Source organism: Capsicum annuum, chromosome 4 (assembly GCF_002878395.1).
Source record: "Capsicum annuum cultivar UCD-10X-F1 chromosome 4, UCD10Xv1.1, whole genome shotgun sequence".
NCBI lineage: Eukaryota > Viridiplantae > Streptophyta > Magnoliopsida > Solanales > Solanaceae > Capsicum > Capsicum annuum.
The window spans coordinates 71,361,721-71,371,903 of record NC_061114.1 but is presented as its reverse complement, the minus strand read 5'-3'; the positions used below and the strand labels follow the sequence as shown (position 1 = coordinate 71,371,903).

Sequence of the window (10,183 nt, the reverse complement as noted above, 5' to 3'; positions counted from 1 at the left end):
ACTTACCTGATGACTACTTAAATCAATTTTCTCAATAAAATATTATTAAACTCACCAATCACAATACTTCTGTAATCATATTACCTTGTAGTCTCGTTAGATTGACTATTAGAACTTGTTATAACTGATAGATTGATTGAACTCTTGACTACGTATACTAATATAAATCAAATATTTATAGATCAGTCAAATACAGAGAGATTCTTACCATATATAAATGGGAATTAATGGAGTTACCTCGTAAAAGGATCTAAGATGGTCAAACTTTACCATCTAGCCACCGCCGATGTTACGCCAAAAAGAACACCAAAACAAGGCAACTTAATTCATTCTAATATTAGAAACTCATGCTGATAACGTGTTATAAAACAATAAAGAACAAGAAGAAGAGTAGAGAGAATAGAGAGAGTGATTCTTATTTCTTCTCTTGAGGGATGAGAGATCATAAGATTGTAAATACAATGAACAAAACCCTTTTATTTATAGGAGAAATTTACTCCTAGTCTGAGTAAAAGATGGATGCTTCAAATCCTAATAGATATCAAAGTAGATCTTGATAGATATTGATAGACATTCACTATAATGTAAATACATTTATAACAGCAGTAAAATTTACATTCTAGATGTTTAATTGACAAAATTATGTTAATCTTTTTTTTTCTACCTAAAATTAGGGGGATGCGGCCTGTCCTAACAGAGGCCCAACGTAAAGAATATTTTTAGGTTAACTATTGTGATTTATAATACTTTTTACGTAATTTTTAAATAATATATTTTATATCATCTGTCTCAATTTATGTGGTATTGGAACAATTTTTTAGAACTAACTAAATTTTTTACATATTTTTTAAATATTTTGAATTATTAATTATTATGATTTATAGTAAATTTTGTTTTGTCTCCATTTATGTGGCAGTAATAAAATTTAGAGAGCCAAACAAAATTTTTTACATCTTTATAATTATTTTAAATTGTTAATTATTATGATTTCTAACAATTTTGCATAATTCTCAAAAATATAATATATTGAAAAGAAAAGTAAAATAAACAGATATAAAAGAAAATATCTAAGCAAGCAACACAAGCAACATGTAGATCTGCTACCTGTTTATCATCCCTTATAAGTGAGGTAATAAATCACAAATGTCAATTTGAGTGGCACAATTCTTAGATGGTCATAATAACTAATTACGAGTGGTAAAGTAAATTCACGATTTAAGAAACGAAGCAGACATATTTTAAATGACTTACAATAACCAATTAGAAGTGATATAGCCAAATTACTACAAAAAATATTTGTGAAAAAAAATTAAGTGGTCTCATATAAGACGTCAAGTTAATTTATAACATCAAAAGTTAATTTATCACTTTATGTCTATTTTATTTTATTTTTTGTTAAATATTATTAATTTTTTAATATTTAAATTACACATATAATTAATTAGGAGTGATGTTTAGTAAATTACAGTTGAAGCAGCTGAAGTAGATTTATCATAAATGTTTATTATTTAATTAAATATTATTAATTTTTTTAATACATAAAGTAATTATAATAATTAATTAAGAGTGATATAGTAAATAAATACCATGCCAACGTTTTGTGTTCTGGTGTGTTTCGTTTGAAGATAAATATTCTATCCTTAATTGTATCTGTTTTTACAGCATTCAAATCATTTTTAGTGGTTCTAAATCACAAAATCCTAAATATTTGCTAGGTAGCAAAATTAAATAGTTCAATTAAATTGCAACACACTGTCATTTTAGTTGATTCATTTGTATATATTAGGTTGCCAAATCAAACAATTTTTTTTTTTCATTTGACGGACTGAGAAGGTTAGCTTCAGAAGAGGCCACAACATTATCCTAACAAATTAGCACATCAGAAGCAATAGAAGTAATGGTAGCACTCTCACACACAGAATAAAATGTAACATAAAAAGGCCTACATATAGCTAGATTTCATTAAACATGATTAAATGTGTTAATAAGATGCAATCCCTAATACATGGGATATATTTTATATTCATGAATTTTGCAAACAAAGCACCTATAAATGCAATCATTACTGCTAGTATAAGTCATCCCCCATTTTTTTATTTTTTTTTTTGGGGGGGGGGGGGGGGGGGGGGGGTTCCTCACTCTAGGAGAAATTAAACCAGACAGTAAAAATTTAACTTATAGTTGATGCAGTCAGCCGATTCTTAGCTTATAAAAATGCAATGCATAATATTATAGTAGTGTCATTCGAGCCTCTATCATTCACCATCTGATCAAGGAAACCATTTGTTCTCTCTTCCATTTCCAGAGCAATGGCATACTCTCAGGCCTTGTCCTGCAGCTGGTTAACAAATTTATAAATCAGGAGCCTGATGGCTCATCACATAACTACCACAGGTATTCTTGTAGTGCATTACTTGAGCTTTTATTTTTCATTTGATCCAGCGATTGAAGCGCAAAGCAAAGTCCCAGTTGGATATACGCATCTTGCACTTCTTCCTAGGTAAACATATGTACACACATTTGAAAAAAGAAAAGAGTCAGTCCATACAATTTAATTACATCGTAAGGTGCTGAGCTAGTGATCTGCAAATATTAGAATATAGAAGTTGTCATTATTATGGTGAAAAGTCGAGCAGAAATAGGAGTAAAGGCAGAGAAACTTACTGGACGACAAAGAAAATATCTTGTCCATGACTGCCTCATGTGTTTGAACGATGCGAAAACCATTACCAATATCATTTACTTATATGGTTTGCCATGCTCTAAAGAAATTAATTTTAATTTTATATCAGATTCATGTGTTGCCTGCAGCAGATTTTCAGATTTTCTTGCCCTGAACTTTTTGCACTCCTTCCTGGGCAAACATACATACATTATAAAAAGAAAGAGAGCCAGTACATAAAATTCATGTACATCACAAGATGTTGAGCTAATGACTTGCAAATATGAAAGAGTACGGAGGTGGTCATTATTATGGTGAGAAATCAAGCAGAAACAGACAGCCACTATCTAAAAAATATAGTGCATGAACTTGAGCCATCTCTGCATACTCCTCCGTTGTTGGGATCATCCCAGACATCTTCTACCAAGAAGCATCATCTTTTGGACAACACGGTGGGAAAGAAGGCTCTGTAAGTCTGAGCAAGCTCTGAAACACAAAGAGTTGCTTTTAAGTTACGGATAAAGAAGGAAGTAATACAAGTTCCAAAAGTCATCTAGCTTGTATAGAAAACATAAACATTGTCGGAATTTTGGCACCACTCAATACTTACAAAGAAAATATGATAACCTTCATATTATCCCTAAAAGAATATGAAACAGATTACAATTCAGAAAAATAAAACATTAACCATATGACCAAGACTTGCTACATTAAGTAGAGAATGTGAGATTAAATTTGATAAATAAGATTTGACACCTGCTGTATAAAATAAAGAATGTGAGATTAAGATTGAAAAAAAGATTCATTATCCCCACACACAAAAAAGAGAGGAGGATAACACTGTCAACTTAATTAGTTCTACACTTCTACTATTATAAGCTGCGAAAAGCCTTTTTGGGAGCAGATATAGCTTGTTCCCTTAGTTCAATAAATGGATTGCTCCAAAGCCCACTTTGTAGGACTACACTGGATATATTATAGTTGTTGCTGAAGAAAGGATCTCCAACTCCTCTCTTCTCCCAACATAATTCGTTGGAGAATCAATCTCTCTCTAATCTTCACGAGGTCATCTACTTCCCTCCCCACAACAATAATTATGTCAATGAAGTGTCCCTATGGAAGTTTTTCCTGTTGTTTCTCTTCTTCAACCACAAAATCCTAGCCTTTTCTATTCAACTAACCTCTTTGGCCGTGGTTGAAATTTCTGCCTTACTCTTCAACTTCTCTATTTTGATCATTTCTCCTTCTTGTGAAATAAGTCTTTTCATCTTCTGTGTAAAGTTCTTCTGTTCGACTCCAAATCTAACTAAACAACTTTTGAACTGTATGATTGTCACCAGCTTCATATAAGTTTTCCAAAACTCTCACTTTCAACATGTTTGCTGACCTAGAACTCCCTTTAAGTTCGTTCATTTGACATCCATCGATGCTATACAATTACTTCATTATTTCAAAAATGTTTTCAGTTAATTAATGAAGTTATATCCTATCTGAATACTACATACTTATTGTATGATTAAAAAATATGCTCTATACAAGTAATGCATGACTTCAAAAATATTTCCAGCTAATTAATGAAGCTATATCCTATCCGAATACTACATACTTATTGTATGATAAAAAGAAAATATGACCATTTGATAGATGAAGATATGTTTTCAAATCCCAATCTTATCCAAATTCTAAAACTGTATCAAGAAAGGTCTAGATAACATACAATTATATTATCTCTGTCATCTGACACCCCTAACTGTCCATAATCATTGAGTCCACTATCATTAACACAATCATTTTCTGCAAAAAGAGGACGACGTTAATTTGTAAGCAAGCTTCTACTAATGCATTAGCAGTTTAAAATATTATTTTAGCGATAGAACTGGACAATTTTATTGGTTCAAATCCGTAGTGACAAACTCCTACATTCCTATCACAATGTTAGTTCTGAATAAGTTTTATTGTGAAATAAAATAGACAGATGCTGGTGGACTAAAGAAATAATCCATAAAGATTATTCAACAGGCTCTGAAAAGAATTCCAGCAGGACCTTACAACCAATTAATATGGCTTGTGAAGAACAACAATTATCAGAAAATAATCGAGTTAGAGCTGCAGCTATGAGTGTTATGAAAACCATAAGTGAAGACATTGGTCTTTCTCACGAATATGCAGGAGAGAGACTCAAAAAATAGGCTTCATAAAAAAGATGTATAAATTCACTGCAACTGCAGTGAAGCTAACTGATCCATATAGAGCTATTTAGGTTCTACATAAAGATTCCCTCATCAAGTCTTGAAGCTAGCTGATAAACATACTGGACAATATAGAAACATGCTAAGAATCTTGTTTGGATTAAGATTTCTCTTTTGAATGAAGTCATCAGATCCTTTTGAAATATAACTCAGGAGAAGACATATTGAAGCAACCACTCATAAAGTTGAAGAAACATGTTCAAGACTTCTATCAAGGATTTCACTATCTAAGTTTTCTGTAGAGTCTGAAGTACTTACCTTGTTGACATAGTGAATCTATTTATCCATTTTCTTAAACCAAGATTCAACATATTGGTATTGAAAGTTTTCTCCCATGGTCCTCATGATGTAATTTGTACGTGTCACATTTGCCTGCACATCACAACATCCAATTTTTCGATGATTACATGTACATGTAGATCTATTTCCTTGCCACTAATTATAGTTATATGAATAATAATGGTTATGAATAACTGAAAAGAACTGTAATCAGGCTGTACCTGGGTGATTGTAGCATTGATGAAGTCATTAACCTGTTTGCCAACATTAATGTCAAAGATAAGAGGAGCATTCTGCAATTATATCCCAATTTGTAAGAAATTAGTTCTCTTGATATATTTTAAAATAAACCATAAAGAGGCTTATTTTTGCACTCTAATAGAACCTGAAGTGGAACGAAACATCATTCACTTCGAAATGGAAACCATTTGTGTACTATAATGTACAAAAATACATTGGCAAATATCTGCTAAGTGCCAAAAAATGTTATTAACCAAATGATTAATGACATAAAATAAATTAACAAAGCTTAAGAATGCTCCATCTTCTTGGGAGAAAGAACCAAATGTTCTCAAGCCACGCCATATAACCTCAAGAGATTTATCCTTCTTGTGTTTTACTCTGTCTTGATAATCAATGCATGCAAAATAAACAGAATCAAATTCTACCTGTGAAAGTTATAAGGGAGAATCAAAAGGACAACATTTAGAGTCAAAAACTAAACAGGATGATCCTTGAAGTCAAGTTAATTTAAAAACATCAAGCTAATCTATTGAAAAAAAAAAATTCACAATGCTTATTATATTCTTAGATAAGCGAGAATTTAGGCGGCCACAATGACCTGCTTCAGGACAACATGCCTGATTAATGAAGGGCATTTCAATACCTCCTTTGCCCACCACCTAAATTGAGATAAGAACAAAAAGCTAGAAATTGTCGAATATTCATATTCTAAAAGTCTATTCTTATCAGATAATAATTAACTGAAGTTGTAATTCCTCATGATTATTAAAGTAATAATGAAAAAAATCCGTGAAATACATGAAATAATTTTAACATGAGAAGAGATGGCTATCTTAAAATCTAATTTGTCTAAGCACCATAGAAGTAACATTCTTATTACCAGAAAATAGTAGTAAAAGATTCAAGGCTCACCTGAGATGAAGAAGAAGCTTAGTGATTAAATAAGAAAACGACGGTAACGATCTGGGATGCACAGAAGCAAAATAAAGTTAATAGATAGAAACAGCATCCGAGGCTTTTTATCCTAGTGATGTATGACAGAGGGCTTTCATCAAACACCTAACTTGCATAATGAAAATATCAACAAGACACTTGAAAATAATAGCATTGCAAAGGAATTTATCAGCGATAACAGATTGAAACTCACCTGAGATGAAAGAACATGATGAAAGAAAGCAACAAATACCAATTTAACAATGATTTGCACATCTATTGAAGAAAACCACAAAACTAAAAACAAATCAAAAAGTAAAGTGGAGAATTTGTAACTCTCCTGAAGCTGTGTCTCTATGACACGTGAAACAACTATCACAACGGCTCAGCACATATTACACAATGTTAACTAAAATACCAAAGAAGCCCATTTCAATAGGCTGAAATGACGAAACTGCCCTTTGAGGTAAGCAGGAGGACAACCGGGAGGTGCTTGCTTCATGGCACTTATATATAACAGTAATAAGAGATTTTTGCAGGTGATGTTTCCTATGTTCTACATAGATCAAGTTGCTCTCGTCCCACTGAGACCATGTTTCTTTATAGAACAGATACAAAAACAATTTCTAGTTATCCAAGCTCGCATTCTACACAGAATGATGAAAGACAATAACATATATCATGTGTAATTTTATAAATGGGATATATATGAAAAAATTGTGTGTTATATTTGAAAAGATAAAGGGATTTTTTTCGACAAATCCTATGCTCATCTTTTTATTCTTATCTAGATGAATCAAAGATTTATCGAAAATAATCTCTTTACCTCCACAAGTGAGAACTAAGATTTATGTACTCACCATCTTCTTCATACCCCAATTATGAAATTACATCAAGATCTTCACCAAATGATGACATTATGGAAATAAAATTAAACAAAAAAGAAAGTAAAAAAAGGAGAGAAATTATGGAAATACTTAATGATGAGTGAAATATTGTTTTTATATTCTAATTAAGACAAATGATTGGTAAATTTTTATAAGGGATTTTGTCAAGAATAATGCTATCAGAACTATGATTTAAGTATTATAATCGATTCATCATACCAAGTCAAACGGACGTGAGTTTCAATCAACATTCACATCGCATCTTCATATATTTTATAAGTTTTAGTATGTTTGAAGCGATGTAACCATGATGAATAATTGTAGTTTCTCAAAATATTACAAGCAGAAAATAATGCCTACTCTATTTCATTAATTTTGTGTAACATCTTTTTCTTATTTGATCCGTTAAAAAGAATATTTCCTTTGTTTATAAAAATATTTAACTTTAAATTGTTGTTCCGAGTAGAAAAATGTAACACCTTGCATTTTCAGTCAAGAATTCAAACTGTTGTTCCTATGTGTATAAACTATAATCCCATGATTTTTATATGAATATATGTGTCATGATCATTTATCTAGTGTGAAAAGTGTTTACGAGGTGAAAGTTAGAGTAAAGTTGAGTTAATTAAAGTTGAGTTAAGAGCTTTTGAATCGACCAAATTTTAGTATTCAATTCTATAGGGATCACCTTTGAACATATATAACTTCTGGAATATATGAAATTTTGGAGATTAAGACCGACCAAATTATAGATAATTGTGTCATCTTTCCAACGCATCCGATTTCGCCTTAATCCGATACCCGAGCAAGAAGTTATGAGTATTTTCGTGAGGAACCAGTAAGGATCCGCGATTTCAACATGGCACGGACCTTATGCTTCGCGATAAGCAGTGTAGCACGGACTTTGTTCAGAGACGCTAAAACCCGCATTTCTCTTCAATTTTTCGAGGGTAAATAAGTCTTTTAAGTCCTAAATGATCCTATAATTGATAAATCATGTTTTACCTCATTCCATAAACTAAAATCATCGAGTTTCCTCCTCTCAAAACTCTCAAGAACACCAACACAAGGGTTTCTCTCAAAAATTTAACCTCAAGGCCTCGCAACTAAAATGTTATTTCAAGAAATCAACAAGTCCAGATATGTGGGGTATTCATCAATGGGTTCCTTCCATCCATTGACTCCAAAGAACCCTTGTATTTCATGTATAAACCCTTTTCCCTCTTTTTATGAAATTCCAATGTTAATTATTGAATTTAGTCAATTTTCTCATAGTAGTTTTGAATTCAAGTCATGCCAATATGTTTTTCTATGTGAATTTCGTTATTATCTGCTTTAAATTTTAATCACCCATATCATGTTCAGTTGACACTATGTTAACTTACCAATTCATAAATTAAACCATATGAGCCTTAAGTTTTACATATTCCCATACTCATAATCATGGATTCCATCAGTTAGAGATACACTATATACTTTGGGTCTTTGAATCATGAATTCCCTCATAGTATTCTTAAATGATGTAATTGTATTTAAAGTATTATTTGGTGCTGAAGGGTTATGAACACCGACTATTTATATGTTTGTACATGTTTCCATTTTCAAGTAACAAGTCAGTCAGATAATGATTTTATTTTCATATTCAGAGTATCATGTTCATGTTTAGCATATATCAGTACCATAACATGTTAAACGAATAATAATACCAGTGTCATTCAGTTGGGAGTAACACTTATCACCGAGTGAACGTAGGGATGGCGTCTTCCCCGTCAGTTAGGCATGAGTCATTAGTAGCAGTCTTAAAGTTCCAGACCTATGGTGCCACCGTAGATTATGAGGGTCCCTCATCAGTAGAGGCATGACACCCTCATCCTTTGGCATATCATCTTTGTGGATCCATATCGTCAACCATGTGTTGGTACCTCTAGTAAGATACCAATACCCTTCCAATTAAGGTTACAGGTTGGACCCCGATAGCTCAGATTGGGGTATGTCAATTGTAGTTAACTCCCACAGTCTTAGTTCAGTATTCAGATCATATCAGTTTAGGTTTGCGTGGCCAAGTGTTTAGTTTGTTAGTTATTAGTTATTCAGTTTACAGATTATCTCAGCTCATGTTTTACTTGCTCTCATATTCTTCTTACAAGTTCATACATTTATGCCTAGTACTTATATGTATCTCAGTTGTCTCTATCTCACATACCAATACATTCCAAGTACTAACCGCATACTCTCTTTTTCGCTATATTGATTTTACAATATAGGTTCGGACGCTCAGTTTTTCAATTACCCTTAGCTAGTCCAGCATCACTCAGCAGCTGTCATGGTGAGTCCTCATCCATCTAGGATAAGTTAATTGCAGTTATTTTTAGTACTTCCTTTATTTTATCCATTATGAGTTAGCTGGGAGTTTGTCCCATCAACTCCTCATGTCTTAGAGGCTTTCAGATATTCAAACATTTAGATATTCATTTATTCAGAATTATTTTAAGTTTTAATAGTAGTTCAGACACATTGGTATTTGTTTCAGTATTACATCTTAACAAAATTTTATCATTTTAGCTTTATCACATGATATTTCATTATCATCTTATTAAATGCCCATAGTAGGTACTAGATCATGGGTTAGCTTGGGGTCACTTGTGGCCTTAAGCACTGTGTTATGACTAGGGGGTAGCCTCAGGTCGTGACTTTGGTGCTTAAGGCCACAAGTGATCCCAAGCTAACCCATGATCTAGTACCTACTGTGAGTACTAAATAAGATGTTAATAAAACATCATGTGTAGAATCTAAACTGATAAAATTCTGTTAAGATGTAATACTGAAACAGATATCGTGTATGAACTACTGATAAAACTGAAAACAAGTCTAAATATTTGAATATCTAAATATCTGAATATCTAAAAGCCTCTAAGACATGAGGAGTTGAT

The 10,183-nt window shown here is 32.1% G+C and overlaps 1 long non-coding RNA gene across 6 annotated transcripts; it reads right to left on the bottom strand.

Annotated features, from left to right (window-relative positions):
• Positions 1–1,972: 1,972 nt before the first annotated feature.
• LOC107867988 lies at positions 1,973–7,242 on the bottom strand. 6 transcript variants are annotated; one of them, XR_001673509.2, is made up of 7 exons: positions 6,581–7,111; positions 6,346–6,396; positions 5,412–5,858; positions 5,170–5,283; positions 4,380–4,456; positions 2,665–3,148; positions 1,973–2,496 (listed from the first exon to the last, which is right to left on the bottom strand). It is a non-coding gene; the product is annotated as an uncharacterized LOC107867988 (long non-coding RNA). The 6 variants fall into 6 exon arrangements; XR_001673506.2 differs by lacking the exon at positions 6,581–7,111 and adding an exon at positions 7,227–7,242 and having other exon boundaries at positions 5,412–6,396; XR_001673504.2 differs by having other exon boundaries at positions 5,412–6,396; positions 6,581–7,121.
• Positions 7,243–10,183: the final 2,941 nt, after the last annotated feature.